Consider the following 18,337-nt stretch of genomic DNA (forward strand, 5'->3'; position numbering starts at 1 on the left):
GCTGCTGAGGCCGGTAAGGAGCCGCGACACCGCTGGGGGTTTTTTTTGGGGGGGGGGTAGAGACAGACCACCCACGACGGGCTGGGGTTGGGGGGCGCAGAGCCACGCGGGCCCCGCCAGCCCCTCCATCTTCATCCCCCATCTCCATCTTCCTTGCGCGCGCCTCCATCCCTCCGTTCGCCCGCTCCATCTCTCCATCACCCCCCCCCAAAAGAAGAAGACTCCATTCCTCACCCCTCCACTTCTATAATCCCTTCTTCCTCACTGGCACCTGCTTCCCCCCCCCCCACTCTCTCACCCCCCCCCCCACAACAGCAACCCAATTTGAATGGACGCACTCAGGGACGTAGGCCCCGGCACACGCGCGCTCCCCCTGCCTCTCCTCTCCCCCCTCCAACCTCCTTGCCACCCCAGAGCGGGGCCCCCCCACACTGAAAATGCCCCCCTCTCCCATTCCTCACCCCCACCCCCGTTTTCCAGAGGAATTAGAGCAAAATGCTGTCGTCGCCCCCCAGCGCAGCCGGCTTAGAAAACAAATAGATGCGATTCTCCTGCATCCTTCGTGTTAGCGCTGACTCTCATCCCTTCTGCAAAGGAGGAGCCGGGCCGGTAAAGTGTTTATTCCTTTATTCCTTCCTTCCTTCCTTCCTCCTGCTCTGCCTGTCGCCCTGGCTGCTGCTCCCGTCTTCCTTTGCTTACTTATCCATCCATCCATCTTGTTCCGCCTGACACCTGGTCTGTCATTTGTCTCTCTGCGTGTCCCCCCCCCCCACCAACATTTTCCCCATTCCCTGCTCTCTGTCTCTCTCACATTCACCCCTTTCCTCTCCCTCTCTCTCCTTCATTGCTCCATCCCTCCATCTAACCCTGCTCTGCAACAGGGGAGCATTTTGGACCAGGGTTTGGCGGGGGGGGGTCTCCCACCCACCTGCCTGCAGCACAATCAAGGCCCAACACGGGGGGGGGGGAAGAGAGAGAGACATTTCAGGGCTGGATGCGGCAACCCGAGAAGATCCTGGCAGACCCCTGGACCGACCCCCCAAGCGGTCCTTGCGGGGGACGAGACCCCCTGCCAGTGTGGGTCAGAGGTGTTTTTCCTTTGTGGGGGGGGGGGAGAGGGGAGCCTTTGGAGAAGATCTCCCCAGAGGTATGGCAGGGTGGTTGCTGAGAGAGCCAGGAGGATGTGGAGAGAAGGCAGGCAGTGGGGGAGAGAGAGGGAGAGAGAAAAAGGGTTGTGTGGAGGAATAATCTCCAGGCCTGGAATTTATGGAAGCTCAGGTTGAGGAGAAGAAGAAGCCATCTGCCCTTTGGGGAATGATTGAGGACCATCCATCAGAGCGGGGGAAAGAGGGCTTTCGGAAGGCACAGAATTTGGGGGGCAGGCCTGGGATTTGGGGCACAGGATGGAGGGGAGAGAGGGGTGGTTTCGGAGGCCGCTGAGCCTCAGCTAACCCTCCCTCTCCTGGGACTAGCTAGAGCGAAGACTTGTAGGTTTGTAGCATCTTTGTCCATTGTCAGCTATTGCTGCTGTAGATCTGTTTCTTTCCACCTGTCTACTGTGATGCAGAGCAAAAGTGTTGTGTTGTGGTGTGTTTTGTGTGTGTGTGTGTGTGTGTGTGTGTGTGTGTGTGTGGAACTGGGGGTGCAACACGGCTGGGGGAATCCGGTAGCGCTAAGGCGCCCGCTTTTCAAAGCCAGCGCTCCTTGTCTCCATCCCTGATGGCGAGGGTGCGGGGTCGTCGCCGCTGCTGCCTGCCCGAGTAGGCAACACTGAAGCGGGTGGACCACTGACTCCTAAAACGAGGAGGCCAGTGTTTGGCCTGGGGGGGGCGGGGGCGGGGCAAGGAGTCCCCTTGGGAAAACTCTTTGCAAAAAGTAAAGAGGAAGGGAAAATGGGTTTGTGTCAGGGAGAGGATTCTGGCCCAATTTCTCTCGAACTCACCTCCACTCCATCTACTTGCTTCCCCCCCCCCAGCAAGGCCTATACCTCAGTGAAGCCTTCCTAAATTTGGTGATCCCTCCGGACAAAGCTGGACTCCCCCCTTCCCCCCCCCCTTTCGCTATCGAGGGTTCAGGGAACAGGGATAACAGCCATATATCAAAAGGGATTCCTCTTTGCTGCTGGTTTGGGGAGTTCCTCAGATCCCAATGTTTTTATTTCCCCAGTCTTCTAGTCCTCATTAGGCACATGGCGAAACATTTCTGAGTCTTCTGATTAGTCAAGCACCTCCAGTTGTTTTGGGACTACAACTCCCACCATCCCTAGCTAACAGGACCAGTGGTCAGGGATGATGGGAATTGTAGTCCCAAAACAGCTGGAGGGAGGGGCCGAGTTGAGGGATGCCTGGATTAGATAGTGTTTGTAGGACGCCTCCGGATATTTCTCTCCAGGTGCGGTCCTGGGATAGCAATGGGTTTGGGGGACTACAATTCCCATCGTCCACGACCCTTGGCCACACTTTCTGTGGATCATGGGAGTTGGAGTCCAACGCATCCAGAGAGTGGCCACGCAGGCGCCATGTCCCCGTCCTAGATTCTCCTTTGGGGCTGGTGTGTGTGTGTGTGGTTGTGTAGAATTTACATGTGGGTTGGTGACATTAAAGTTCAGTGCGTGGGGTCAGGCTAGATGACCCCTCGGAGCCATTCCAGCTCCGCCGTTCTTTGTTATTTGTTTGATGCCCAAGCTGGCGTGGCTTCAGATTCCCCAAGCGGGACAAGAGGAAGTTTCACTCGCAACGTTGCAACGAGAGAGGAGAAAACAAAAACTGAACGGGGAGTTGATTTGCCAATTGGGGGCGTCATTTGTGTGCTAACCCAGCCCCCAAGCCCCCAAATCTGGGGGTGGAAGGAAGCAGTACAACAGAGTGGGTGCTTTGGAGCAGGGGAAACAACAAGGATTTGGTAAATTTGTGGAGGACAAACCTATCCGTTCGATTCGTGACCGCTAAAGAGAACCTCCTTCCGCAGGGGCAGTCTACCTTAGAATATCGGGTTGGTGGGGATAAATAGCAGGGCAGTTGGAGCTGTTGACACAAGTGGACCAGGCGGGCCTGATCCTGCAGGGCATAACTAACGCTCTGACTTATTTGTTGCATTTATATCATGCCTTTTTCCCTCTGAGGAGCTCAGTGCGTGGTTCTCACACTCATTTAATCGCCAGGTAGGTTGGGTTGAGAGACAGCGGCTTGCTTTGTGGCTGAGCTTTGAACCCGGGTCTCTCCCAGGCCCGGCACTCTAACCACTAGGCCGCACTGTTTCCGAGCACCCTGACCCGCCATTTCCCATCGCGCCTCCTTTCATTAACAATGAGCCTGAGCCAAGGTCCTGCATTGTGGCGGGTTGGGCTAGATGACCGCTGGGGTCCCTCCCAGCTATATGTGAGACCTTCAGTCTAGAGACGGATGGGACGACTCTGCAAAATGGGGCTGCGGTCAGCTCAGGACAGAGCCGAGCCAGGACTGTCTGTGGAAGACACACAATCTGTTGGTGGAACTGACCGCAGCAAGTTGTCCCAATGGCCGTCGCCTTGGACCAGTCGTTCTCCAACCTGGCGCCCCCGTGATCCTGCTGAGAACTACAACTCCCATTGGTTCTGATGTCGTACAGCCATGCTGACTAAGGCTGATGGGAGTTGTAGCTGGAGGAGCTTGAGGGTTTGGATGACTTGAGGGTTTGTCAAGGGCTTTTGAGCCTCCAAGTTCAAGGGCAGTCTAACCCTCCGTCTATAACCCCACCCTCCTCCCTGACTTTGTCCTGTCCTCTTTCGAAGCCCTCCAAGTTGGCAGCCATCAGTACCCCTTGGAACCATGTACAGTTGGGAGGGGCACCCAGGGGTCATCCAGCCTAACCCCAAGCAATGCAGGAATTGCAGCCGAAGGATCCCTGGCAGGAGGCTTCAAAAAACTTCAGGGAAGGAGAGACCACCGCCTTCCGTTGCGCTGTCACCGCCAGGACGTCCTTCCTGATGTTGAGTCGGAATCACCTTCCTTGTGGCAGTGAGTTCCGCTGGCTAACTGCGAAAACTTCAGGAGAGGCTTGTGGCCCGGCCAGGCCAGCATCCTGTTCTCCCAGGGGCCAACCATAGGCCCCAGTGGGAAACCTCGAAAGCAGGACACAGGATAGCTCAGGCAATAGAGTGTGAGACTCTTGACCTCCGGGTTGTGGGTTTGAGACCCGCGTTGGACAAAAATATTCCTGCATTGCAGCGGGTTGGATTAGATGACCCTCAGGGTCCCTTCTGACTCTATGATTGTACAGCAAGTCTTCCTAGCTGGCAGAGCCGAACCATCATGGCCTTCGACAGCTGAATTTGCCTAAACTGCTTCCAGAGGAGTCCATGTTGGTCTGACCCAACAGAGTTTCCCTTAAGTGTGTGTGTGTGTGTGTGTGGGCAGGCAGGTGTGTGGTCTGTGGTTAGGGTACAGGCCCAGGATCTGGGAGGGATCAGGGTTCAAATCCCCCGCTCTGCCATGTTGACCTCTTGACCCGTCCTGCCTCACGGGGTTGTTGTGGGGTTTAAATGAGGGGCGGGGGAGAACCATGGAGGCGCCTTGAGCTCCTTGGAGAAAAAGGCAATGGCGGGACAGGAGATGATGGGCTTGGAGGAGGAGTCCTAATGCCAGGATGGAGGGGCAGGCCTGCCCTCCCTCCCTCCCATTTCATACTCCCTTCCTTCCTTCCTTCCTTCCTTCCTTCCTTCCTTCCTTCCTTCCATCTTTCCCTCCCTCCCTCTTATTTCATATGCCTTCCTTCCTTCCCTCCTATTTCATATTCCTTCCTTCCTTCCTTCCTTCCTTCCTTCCTTCCTTCCTTCCTTCCTCCCCTCTTATTTCATATTCCCTCCCTCCCTTCCTTCATTCCTTCCCTCTTTCCCTCCCGCCCTCTTATTTCATATTCCCTTTTCCTTCCTTCCTTCCTTCCTTCCTTCCTTCCTTCCTTCCTTCCTTCCTTCCTTCCTTCCCTCCCTCCCTCTTATTTCATATTCCTTCCTTCTTTCCTTCCCTCTTTCCCTCTCTCCCTCTTATTTCATATTCCTTCCTTCCTTCCTTCCCTCTTTCCCTCCCTCTTATTTCATATTCCTTCCTTCCTTCCTTCCTTCCTTCCTTCCTTCCTTCCTTCCTTCCTTCTTTCCCTCTCTATCTCTTATTTCATATTCCCTCCCTCCCTTCCTTCATTCCTTCCCTCTTTCCCTCCCGCCCTCTTATTTCATATTCCTTCCCTTTTCCTTCCTTCCTTCCTTCCTTCCTTCCTTCCTTCCTTCCTTCCTTCCATCCCTCCCTCCCTCCCTCCCTCCCTCCCTCCCTCCCTCCTATTTCGTATTCCTTCCCTTCTTTTCCTTCCTTCCTTCCTTCCTTCCTTCCTTCCTTCCTTCCTTCCTTCCATCCCTCCCTCCTATTTCATATTCCTTCCCTTCTTTCCCTCCTTCCTTCCTTCCTTCCTTCCTTCCTTCCTTCCTTCCTTCCTTCCTTCTTTCCCTCCCTCCCTCTTTTTTCATCTTCCTTCCTTCCTTCCTTCCTTCCTTCCTTCCTTCCTTCCCTCCCTCCCTCCCTCCCTCCCTCCCTCTTATTTCATATTCCTTCCCTTCTTTTCCTCCCTCCCTCTCTCCCTGCTTCCACTTCTTTTCCCCTGCACTCCTTCACTTGTGGGGCCGTGTGGGGCAGAAGTGATGCATTTGACTAAGGATGTCAGGAGGAGAAACCTCATTTGCGCCCCCATGGCTGGGCTCTCCTTCCGCAGTTGGAGGCAGCAATTATGATTCTGAATACCAGTTGCAGGAAACTGCAGGATGGGCGAGGGATCTTGGGTTCAAATCCTGCTTGTGGCTTTCCTATGATGGGTGCCTGGCTGGCCACTGTGAAGATGGGGCGCTGGATTGGATGGGATCCTGGCCTGATCCACCAAGGCTGTTTTGATGTTCTTCGGTTGGTGGATTTGGGGGCGCAACTGGACTGCGGCCTGACAAATCTGTGCCAGCCAATTGAGAACTGTTGCCCTAAATACATGTTTGGGCTGAAGGTCTGAGCATGGGAGTCAGGTTGTCTAGTTTGATAATGCTTGCATGGGCTGGCAGCAGCAGCAACTCTCTGGGATTCTGGGCACATTTGTCTCCCAGCCCTGCTTGGAGATGTCACTGGGGATCGAACCTTCTGCAAACCAAACAGGTGTTCTGCCATGGAGTTGTGGCCTTTCCGCTAAGATTCGAGTCAAGGCCTGGTTTGCAGGTTTGAGGCAGCAGGCCTCACCCTGTCTTGCCTAGAGATGCCGCTGGGGGATTAAACCTTCTACATGCCAAGCAAGTGCTCTAGATCTAAGCTACATTCTTTCTGCTGGATAGACTAGAGATTACGGGTAAGGGGTGTTTGTGTGTATTTGCCTGTGGAGTCCAGGACCAAGAGAGATATTTGGGGTTTTTTGAGGAGCTCGTGGTCTAACCCAGCCTTCCCCAAATTGGACCTCTCCTGATGTTAGTATGAAGAATTTGTGAATATACTTACGGATATTCTATCACATGTACATAGAATCATATAATTGCAAGGGATCCCACAGATCATCTAGTCCAACCCGCGGCAATGCAGAAGTCTTTGGCCCAATGTGGGATTCGAACCCACAACCCTGAGTTTAGGAGTGCCATGCTCTCCCAACAGAGCCATCCTTCAGGACAATATTACTATGTGTAATAGTACTATTGCTAATGATGCTACTGTTTTGGACAGCAGCTGGGCACCTCAAGGGCACCAGGTTGGGCAGGGCTGTCCTGGCCGAGCAGGGGGAATTGGGAGCCCGGACTCCTGGGTTCTGGCGGGTCAGCGCAGAGCATGTTGGGTCCGAGAGACAGGGCCCCACCTAGCCGAAATGCTCATGGAGTTGGACAGAAGATGCCAAGGAAGTCTCTGGGTAGGCTGAGGTACCCACGATGCCAGATTCTTGGGGAAGACAGCAGGCTTGCCGCGAACCCATCATGTTGGGGGACCCCCAAGGGCCATCTAGCTTGACCCCCTGCGAGGCAGGAATCCCAGCTCAGGAATCCCTGGCAGGCAGGTTTCCCCAAGGAAGGAGAGTCCACTACATTTTGAGTTGAATTAATTAATTTTATAATGAAATGATTTTAGAATGTTGTACTATTTTATTGTTGTTAGCCGCCCTGAGCCCGGCTTCGGCTGGGGAGGGCGGGATATAAATTATTATTATTATTATTATTATTATTATTATTATTATTATTATTATTATTATTATTATTTTGAGGGAGCCCATCCCCAAATGGAAAGTTCTTCGTAATGGTCAGTCGCAATCTCCTTTATTAACGCCTAAGATAACAGGTCTGGGGGTGCGAGCCCCTCTGGCAGAGCAGCCCTTCCAGGAGGCTTGCCGAGAGAGGAAGGCCCTCTGCACATCCTCAGAGGCCCTATTGCCCATTTTCGCTGATGCCTTCTTTCCTTTAGCTAATCTGGTTTTCCTGGCAGGCATAGAGAGCTGTAATCTCATGACAGGTGGATGGATATTTGCGGGGGTTTCGGGGCGCAGAAGAAGCCTCCCCCCGGCTCCAAATCCAGGGGGGCCCCCCGCGTGGTGGTGGGGGTGGTGGGGGTCCCACCCAGCCCACCGGAGGGATTTCAGGCAGGGATGAGTAAGCGGGGAGAACGGCGGCGGCTCTGGAAACCCGGTTGCCACGGATACCCGTGGTGACTGCCGCCACGGCAACGGGCCCATGCCTTTACGCCGGGAGATTGTGGGGTTGGGGAGTTGGGGGGGGGGGAGAGGAAAAAAAAGGAGGGGGGTGGTGGTGCAGGGAAGGAAGGAATCTCCCCTGAGCTGCCCCCCTTCTTGCGCTCCTCTGCGTAGCCATCCCTCTCCTTGCGCGGCCGCCACGGGGCTACAGCATTGCTGCCTTGGCAACACCTGGGGGACCAGCGATGGGAGAGACCCGTAGGTGGGCAGTGGGGGGGAGCGAGAGGGGTGCCCCGGTGCCAGATGGAGACGTGGGCTCGATCCAGGCCTGGGTTTCCAGCAACGCAGGGCGGCTGGCTGTGCGCCTCCTTCGTGCAAAACGCTCCGCGCGCGTTCCTCTCCCCTACGCGTAATAATAACCCTTTCCTCCTCTTGCGCGCGTGTCCCTCCCTCTCCCCCCCCCGCAGTGTGCTTTGCAGCATGGGGGGGGGTCTTGGGGGGAGGGGCTGGCAGGCAGCAAGCGGCTCCTTCCGTGGATTTACGGCCGGCCGATCCCCGAAAGGAGATGGGGAGGGGAAAAAAGAGGAAATAAAATATCCAGCAAAACTGCCCTAAAGGGACATCCATTATTAATATAAAAGATTGTTCCTCTCCGTGACCGCAGGAAGGAGGGAATGGGGAAGGCAGAGAGGAGGAGGAGAGGAGAGGAGGAGGGAAAAGAGGAGGCCGGCGCTCGCTTCTCCCCTCTCCTGCTGCAGGATTTCGGCAGAATATTTGACACACTCGCTCTCTCCGTATTTATCTCCTCGCCCGCTTTCCCTGTTCGCCATCAGCTGAGCTGCTGGCGCTTCCACACTTTCCAGAGTGGAATACCCTCCTGCCCCTTTTAAACTGCGAATCTGCCCCCCTCCCAGGACAATTGCATGCATCCCTTTCCCCCCTTCCTTTGTCAGCAAGCGCCAGGCTCCAGGTGGGATGCCCAGCAGATGGCTTGTCTTCTTGGCACCCTCACAGCACCCGGCCTGGGTGCCCCGGCCACCCTCTCTCTCTGTCTCCGCCAAGCTGCAAGCCAGCGTCCTCAGAGGCCCCCTCCCGTTTTGCTTCGTTTTCACACGTCTAAAACAGAGAGGGCTGCTGTTAACAACGGGCGGAAAGCTGAGGATCAGAACTGTAAAATGGGCACGCAGAACGAGCGCAGGTGCGCAGCGGTTAAAATGTAAAGGATATCAGCACTGTCGGGCTGGCGAGTTTAGGTCCAGATTTGCTGGGCTTTGCCGGGAATACGTCTCTTCCTCGTTTGGGGGCGGTTAGAGCTTACCCGCCCTCCTCAGTTAATTCCCACAACGACCCTGAGAAGTAGGCCAGAAGGCTGTAAGAGTTCTCGGCCAACACTAACGACTACATCTCACTGGCGGGGCAGCTCTGTAAATTAAGCAGATAATAAACACGAGGAAAGGAAAATGTCACTTAGAGAAACATTTTCCTTCAATCTTGACTTTTATTCCAGATGGTTTTATTTGACGTGTGTTGTAAACCACTTTGAGGCTGTTTCTATCAAATACAAAGCAGCCAAAAAAAAGAATAACAAAACAATAGATTCCGTTGCAAAACAAACGGTGCCCAGACATTCTGTTGGGGTGACCGCAGCCTAGGTTTTAAGGTGATTAGCTTAGATATATCTGAGTTTCTAACCCCAGCGCAGGTCTTGAACCCACAACCCGGAGATGAAGAGCTCTCCGAGTTGTCCGGGCCTGAATCGGTTCCTGGATGTCAGGTTTCCCTCTTTCCGAAAGTCAGCTGGCAAAATTGGGGTGTCGGGGTAGAGGAGGCAGTTGCCCCTATCAGCCCTCCTCCCTGCCAGTTGGCCCCCCAAGTCAAGGGGACAAGGCCGAGCCTGGTTTGGGGCCTGGGAGACAAGTGTCTACCCCACCCGCTTGCCTCTGGCCCTCTGCCCAGCCGGGAGATGGTGGCTTTCTTGTCCTGGCCGCCGTCCAGCGCAGCCTTTTCTATTGAGGATCTCGTTTCCGGCCCTGTGCCCCCTCCTCCCTTCACCCTTGCCAGCTGCACCGAGACACAGGCAGGCGCCACAGTGAAACCCCCTCCCCATCCAGCCCGAGAGCTGGGGAGATACATATTTTGGGGCGGAAGGCATGTCCAAGCAGAGGCCAGGTAATCGACCCATCCTAGAGGACCCGGGTTCTCCCATATACAGGAACAGCTTTCTTTCTCTTCCTCCCCGCTTGCCAAAACAGATCTAGCATAACATTGGCTCCAGATTACACACCCACCTGTTTTCCAGTAAACAGTGGACGCTCCGTCCAAGCAGCCTCGGCCGACCAGGTGCCCTTTGGATCTTCTGTGCTACAACTCCCACCACAACTCCATCCCTCAGCCAGCACATCTGTTTGGGCAAAGGAGGGAGTGATGCTGATGGGAGTTGTGGCCCAAAAGTGGCGCAGGACATCTGCGGTGATGGGAAGTCCAGTCTCTCGCCTGGACCTTGATTCAGGACGGATCTCAGGTGGGGAGAGAGTTGGGGAGAGAGAAAAGGAAGTCCTTCTTCCGGCAGCGGAGAGTTAAAGTGCGGAACTCCCTGCCCACTGACCTAGGTGGCTTTGAAAGTAAAGGTAAAGGGACCCCTGACCATTAGGTCCAGTTGTGGCCGACTCTGGGGTTGCGGCGCTCATCTCCCTTTATTGGCCGAGGGGGCCGGCGTACAGCTTCCGGGTCATGTGGCCAGCATGACTAAGCCGCTTCTGGTGAACCATAGCACTGCATGGAAACGCCGTTTACCTTCCCGCCAGAGTGGTACCTATTTATCTACTTGCACTTTGACGTGCTTTTGAACTGCTAGGTTGAGAGGAGCAGGGACCGAGCAATGGGAGCTCACCCCGTTGCAGGGATTTGAACTGCCGACCTTCTGATCGGCAAGTCCTAGGCTCTGTGCTTTAACCCACAGCGCCACCTGCATCCCTAGACCCTTGTATACCCCTCCCCATTTGTGACATGTTAGTGATGTAATGATGATGTATCAGTGATGCCTCTAGAAGTGTATTCTGGGGGAAAGAGGGAAGTTTTAAAAGAGGAGATCACCCCCTGCTCGGGGTTCTTACTCCTGTGGGGACCTATTGTGCAACAATGAAGATTGTGATCTACTGACCGCTCTTTTGCTCCAAATTAGTCATACCTCGGGTTACAGCCACTTCAGGTTGCGTTTTTTCGGGTTACGGACCCACAAAAACCCGGAAGTACCCATGGTCTAAACCACAGAGCCTAGGGCTTGCAGATCGGAGGGTCGGCGGTTTAAATCCCCGCGACGGGGTGAGCTCCCGTTGCTCGGTCCCTGCTCCTGCCCACCTAGCAGTTCGAAAACACCTCAAAGTGCAAGTAGATAAATAGGTACAGCTCCGGCGGGAAGGTAAACGGTGTTTCCATGTGCTGCTGTGGTTCGCCAGAAGTGGCTTAGTCATGCTGGCCACATGACCCGGAAAAACTGTCTGTGGACAAATGCCGGCTCCCTCGGCCAGTAAAGCGAGATGAGCTCCGCAACCCCAGAGTCGTCTGCGACTGGACTTAACGGTCAGGGGTCCCTTTACCTTTACCTTTACCTTTACTCAAGGGTTACGCAAGGTCAACATTAGGTCACTTTATCAGACACCTTTCCCAACACCTCTTAAGTCCCCATCACCCAAAGAACAGTCAAACTCTTGACATCTATTTGCCTTCAGGACTTGTCTGGAGATGGGCTTTTAGAACACCTGACTTGCTCAACTGCCTCTGCAGATGTCTATGGTTGCCCCCCCCCCCGGTCATTCCCTGGGTGGGGGACCGTGAATGCCCTCTCACGCTTGGGGAATTATGGCGTAATGCCCTGTTCCTGCTTCTTGGTTCATGGAGGGAGGTGGAGCCCAAATTCACCTTTCTTTCAGGGTTGAAATCATCTCGGAATGAGGAGAGTCAGTTAAAGTATGGATTTCCTACAAATTTATAAAGCTAGATTTCTTCCCTTCACTGGCAAGTCGAAAGGATACTTTCAGGCATAATATTTGCAACATGTAACAACTATAAAGATGTCATTTCTGTAACAAAAAGAATGGGGAAATTCTTAATTTATTTAGGAGACCACTATGAGCAGATGAAAAGATTAGCAGGATTTTAATATAATAATATAACAAGTACTATGGAGAATATGGATAGATTCAAAATATAGATTATGAAATAATATGTGGTTGAAAACGTCAATAGGACCCATGGAGGGGATGAAGTCTCGAGATTCAGAAAAACCCTCTGTATGTATATGTATTTGGTTTTGTGTTATATATTTCATCTTTTTTGTTATAAATTTATATTTGAAAAATCAAATAAAAACAATTTCCAAAAAAGGAAGAGGAAAATAGGGATCTCCTATTTAATAGCGGGCAGCTTCCAACATACATAAAAACATAACAAAACGTTAAACGTTAAAAATCTTCCCCATACAAAGTGGTCTTCAGACGTCTTCTAAAGGTTGTATAGAATCATAGAATCATAGAGTTGGAAGAGACCCCAAGGGCCATCGAGTCCAACCCCCTGCCAAGCAGGAAACACCATCAGAGCACACCTGACATGTGGTTGTCCAGCCTCTGCTTAAAGACCTCCAAAGAAGGAGACTCCACCACACTCCTTGGCAGCAAATTCCACTGTCAAACAGCTCTTACTGTCAGGAAGTTCTTCCTAATGTTTAGGTGGAATCTTCTTTCTTGTAGTTTGGATCCATTGCTCCGTGTCCGCTTCTCTGGAGCAGCAGAAAACAACCTTTCTCCCTCCTCTCTGTGACATCCTTTTATATATTTGAACATGGCTATCCTATCACCCCTTAACCTCCTCTTCTCCAGGCTAAACATGCCCAGCTCCCTTAGCCGTTCCTCATAAGGCATCTTTTCCAGGCCTTTGACCATTTGGGTTGCCCTCCTCTGGACACGTTCCAGTTGGTCAGTGTCCTTCTTGAACTGTGGTGCCCAGAACTGGACACAGTACTCCAGGTGAGGTCTGACCAGTATAGTTACAGTGAGGGGGGAGAAGTATTTGATCCCCTGCTAAATTTGCCCGTTTGTCCTCTTGACGAAGAAATGACCAGTCCATAATTTTAATGACAGGTTTATTGTAGCTGTGAGAGGCAGAAGAACAACAGAAAAACCCCCCAGAAACCCAGAAGACAAAAGTCAGAAATTGGTGTGCATTATATAATGAGTGAAATAAGTATTTGATCCCCTGTCAACCAGCCAGATGTCAGGCTATCTGGTATCTCCTTGGCCCCGGGGTCCCATAACCCTATACCCTCTCCGCTGAGAATAGGAACGTCGTGATCGCCGAAGAATGGATGCTTTTGAATTTTGGTGCTGGAGGAGACTCTTGAGAGTCCCATGGACTGCAAGAAGATCAAACCTCTCCTTTCGGAAGGAAATCAGCCCTGGAAGGACAGATCCTGAAGCTGAGGCTCCAAGACTTTGGCCACCTCATGAGAAGAGAAGACTCCCTGGAAAAGACCTGATGTTGGGAAAGATGGAAGGCACAAGGAGAAGGGGACGACAGAGGACGAGATGGTGGGACAGTGTTCTCGAAGGGACCAGCATGAGTCTGACCAAACTGCGGGAGGCAGTGGAAGACAGGAGAGCCTGGCGTGCTCTGGTCCAGGGGGCCACGAAGAGGCGGACACGACTAAACGACTCAACAACAACAAGGAAAAGTGGGAGGTTCTGGGATCAGTTCAGAAACTGGGACGGCTTCTGCCACCTGCTGGGCTCCGAGTCTTCTTCCCTTGGGGGTTCCCTGGCTGGTGCCTCCTACCATTCAACAGCATCCAGGCAATCCATGGCAAGACTTCAAACTGCGGAACTCCCTGCCACAGGAGGCAGTGATGGCCACGTACCTGGATGGCTTTAAAAGAGGGCAGGATAAATTCATGGAGGTTGAGAGGGCTATCGATGGCTCCACCCCCATCGTCCAGCCTGGACACTGATGTCCAGCTCCAAGGGCCTTCTGGCGGTTCCCTCCCTGCGAGAAGCCAAGTTACAGGGAACCAGGCAGAGGGCCTTCTCGGTGGTGGCACCTGCCATGTGGAACGCCCTCCTATCAGATGTCAAGGAAATAAACAACTATCCGACTTTTAGAAGACATCTGAAGGCAGCCCTGTTTAGGGAAGCTTTTAATGTTTGGTGTGCTTTTAATGTTCTGTTGAAAGCTGCCCAGAGGGCCTGGGGAAACCCAGCCAGACGGGCGGGGTATAAATAATAAATTATTATTATTATTATTATTATTATTATTATTATTATTATTATTACTCCTAGCCACAATGGCTGTTCCCTGCCTCTACGGCTGGAGGCAGCAATGCTTCTGAATTCATTCCCGGAAACCGCAGGAGGGGAGAGCGGGTCTTGTGTTCAAATCCTGTGTGTGAGTTTCCCACCACGGGCATCTGGTTGAGAACAGGATGCTAGATGGGGCTCTTCTGAGCAGCGTTCGAAATTAGCCAGGCGCCAGGCGCCTTTTGCACCTGACTATCGGCCACCTGTGACCAGGTGAAGACGCCCGGGCGTGCATCCTGAGGTCTCCACCATCTTGCAGATCCTTGGATCAGGACTGTTTCCGCTCACTCGTACCCCCATCCTGTAGAATTCCATCAGCTATATTTTATCTGCAAAATTGGAACAAATTTCGGCGCCCTCACCCTTAAGAAAAAGAGGCAGGGACGGGCCAATATATACCATATTTTTCTGTGTATAAGACGATGTTTCCCCCCGTCTAAAAATGAATGTCAAAAATTGGGGGCCGGATAGATATACACGGATAGTGTCGAGGGTGGACTGGCAATTGGTTGTCGCCCCAAAAATCGGGGGCGTCTTATAGGTGGAAAAATACGGTATGTGTGCTGTCCCTGGATCAAGAGACTTTTCTTCAAGTTCTCACAGCTCCTAACCTAGCTCAGCGTTGTCGTCTGAGGTGATAATAATAATAATAATAATAATAATAATAATAATAATAATAATTTATTATTTATACCCCGCCCATCTGGCTGGGTTTCCCTAGCCACTCTGGGAGGCTTCCAACAAAACACTAAAATACAATAACCTATTAAACATTAAAAGCTTCCCTAAAGAGGGCTGCCTTCAGATGTCTTCTAAAAGTAAGATAGTTGTTGTTCTCTTTGACATCTGGTGGGAGGGTGTTCCACAGGGCGGGCGCCACCACCGAGAAGGCCCTCTGCCTGGTTCCCTGTAACCTCACTTCTCGCAGGGAGGGAACCGCCAGAAGGCCCTCAGAGCTGGACCTCAGTGTCCGGGCTGGACGATGGGGGTGGAGACGCTCCTTCAGGTCTACTGGGCCTTTGAGGCCGTTTAGGGCTTTCAAGGTCAGCACCAACACTTGGAATTGTGCTCGGAAACATACTGGGAGACAGTGTAGATCTTTCAAGACTGGTGTTATGGGATCTCCCAGTCCCCACTCTAGCAGCCGCATTCTGGATTAGTTGTAGTTTCCAGGTCACCTTCAAAGGCAACCCCACGTAGAGTGCATTGCAGTAGTCCAACCGAGAGATAACTAGAGCATGCACCACTCTGGCGAGACAGTCCACAGGCAGGCAGGGTCTCATCCTGCGTACCAGGTGGAGCTGGTAGACAGCCGCCCTGGACACAGAACTGACCAGCACCTCCATGGACAGCGGTGAGTCCAGAATGACTCCCAGGCTGCGCACCTGGTCCTTCAGGGGCACAGTTGCCCCATTCAGGACCAGGGAGTCCCCCACACCCATCCCCCAAAAACAGTACTTCTGTCTTGTCAGGATTCAACCTCAAGGTAGCCAGAATAATAATAATAATAATAATAATAATAATAATAATAATAATAATAATTTATTACTTGTACCCCCCCAATCTGGCTGGGTTTCCCAGCCACCCCAGAAGCGAGAATCAATCACAGCCAGTCCATCATTTGGAAAAAAATAAGATTTTACAGCCACCTGGCCCCCAAAATGGCGACTGTAACCTTGGTTTTAGGAGCCATTTGGGGCCAAGATTATACATATGAGTTTCTAACACAGGTTCTGAGGTTCCTGTGTATTGTGGGGCGGGTGTAGGTGGCCCTGTCCTTCAGCGGTTCCCCTCCTCCCGAAAAAGTCATGTCCGGAGATCAGAATTGGGAAGCTGCGTTTTGACTTCACGTGCTACGGTGTCCCGCGGGGTCCATTCTCCGAAAACCCATGGCTTAATATCTCGCGGTCATTTGGGGTTAAAGACTGTTACCGGCACGCTTCTCTAGAAATTAAGATCATAAGCAGAGCCTAATGGATCAGGCCCTTCGTAGTCCAGCATTCTGTTCTCCCAGTGGCCAACCGGGTGCCCACCGTAGGAAACCCGCCGCCAGGATTCGAACACAAGACCCGCTCTCCCCTCTTGTAGTTTCTGGCAAGTGGGATTTGGGAACATTTCTGCCTCAATCCACAGAGGCAGAGAGCGTTCAGACAGCTGAACCTCCGGCGCTTAGTGAATTCCTTAAAAAAAAAAAAAAAAAAACCCCAGCAAGCTTTTTAGTTCAATTCTGATTTTACTGTTTCAGCTCGTTTTTATTTTTATTGCCCTGCGTTTTTTTTTTCCAGAGACGGCTACATTTAAGCGGGATGCGAATTTGCCTAAATAGATAAATAGGTACAGCATTGCCCTGGGCTCCTTTGGGAGGGAGGGAGGGAGGGCGAGAAGAGAAATTTAATAAAGAAATAAAATAAAACGAGCCTGTACCTCAACCGCGTCAGCACAGCCAAGTTCCCATCAGCCCGGCAATTATACTGGCTGGGTGCTGTAGTCCAAACCAGCTGGAAGGCATAAGGTGGGATTTGGCTAACGCATGTAAGAAATAATATTATTACAATTATGTATGTGTTGCATTTATATCCCACCTTTTCCCTCCACAGATCTCAAGGCGGTGTAGACAGGATTCTTCCCTCCCTCGTTACAACGGCCCTGTGAGGTTCTTGTTGTTGTTTAGTCGTTTAGTCGTGTCCGCCTCTTTGTGACCCCCTGGACCAGAGCACGCCAGGCCCTCCTGTCTTCCACTGCCTCCCGCAGTTTGGTCAAACTCATGCTGGTCCCTTCGAGAACACTGTCCCACCATCTCGTCCTCTGTCGTCCCCTTCTCCTTGTGCCCTCCATCTTTCCCAACACCAGGGTCTTTCCCAGGGAGTCTTCTCCCTGAGGTGGCCAAAGTCTTGGAGCCTCAGCTTCACGATCTGTCCTTCCAGGGAGCACTCAGGGCTGATTTCCTTCAGAATGGAGAAGTTGGATCTTCTTGCAGTCCATGGGATTCTCAAGAGTCTCCTCCAGCACCAGAATTCAAATGCATCCATTCTTTGGCGATCAGCCTTCTTTGTGGTCCAGCTCTCACTTCCACACATCACTACTGGGAAAATCAGAGCTTTTACTATATGGACCTTTGTCGGCAAGGTGATGTCTCTGCTACCCTGTGAGGTAGACTAGGCTAAGAGAGAGGAAGTGTCGGGCACAGCTTCATAGCCAAATAATAATAATAATAATAATAATAATAATAATAATAATAATATATTTATACCCTGCCCTCCCCAGCCAGAGCCGGGCTGAGGGCGGCTAACACCAGTAAAGTTACAATTAAAAAATAAATAAATAATAAATAAAATTTAAAATACAGGTTAAAATATAATTTAAAATGCAGCCTCATTTTAAAAGTAGCCCATAGATCAAAACTGCAAGGGGAGGGAAACGTGAGGGTCAGACTGAGTCCAAACCAAAGGCCAGACGGAACAGCTCCATCTTGCAGGCCCTGCAGAAAGATGTCAAGTCCCGCAGGGCCCTGGTCCCTTGGGACAGAGCGTTCCACCAAGTCGGGGCCAGTGCTGAAAAGGCCCTGGCCCTAGTTGAGACCAATCTAAACTCCTTGCGGCTTGGGACCTCCAAAGTGTTGTTATTTGTGGACCTCTCTGCGGGGCGTACCAGGAGAGGCGGTCCCGTAGTGTCAGGGAACTGACATCGGAGCCAGAAGTGGAGGCAAGGCTCCCAAGCGATGCCGGAGAAGGGCCAAGCAGGGAGAGAGGGAACTCGTCGGCTGGAGAAGGAAATCAGCGTAACACCAGGGATAAAGGGGGGCAGATGGGGGAATCGGAGAGGGGGCTCCAGGACTCTTCGCCGGAGACCAGCGGGGAGAGCACAGGTCCTCCGCTACCCACACCCACCCTGCGCAGAAGACTTCTGCGCAGGGAAAGTAGGCGTAGACTAGGCATTAAAGAACTTCTTTGCTGGAAGAAGTTCAAGAAACGCCCACTGACAGATTCTGCTAGTGACTGAACAGCCACGAAGTGAAGGGCTGTCCAGCCAGGAAAGGTTTAACCAGGCTAACTAGCCAGGAGTGGCGGTAACTTACGCACGAGCAACCCCATATAACCATTACATGTAGGTACAAGGTTCCTAGGCCACATCGAAGTAGGGGGACTTCAACCCTGGTCTGCCCCATGCCCCAGTCCAGCGCTCTAACCACTACACCACACTGCCTCTCCTAAAACACTGAAGGCTTTCTTGCGGGAAAGGAGCTGGTTGGACCAAGGTGCCTCTGGCAAAGGCAAGGTGGTCAGGTAGTCGGCGGCTCTAAAAGGGGAATCATAATAATTAGCAGTAAT

This window comes from Podarcis gaigeae, assembly GCF_964106915.1.
Source record: "Podarcis gaigeae genome assembly, chromosome: 13".
NCBI classification, from domain to species: Eukaryota; Metazoa; Chordata; class Lepidosauria; order Squamata; family Lacertidae; genus Podarcis; species Podarcis gaigeae.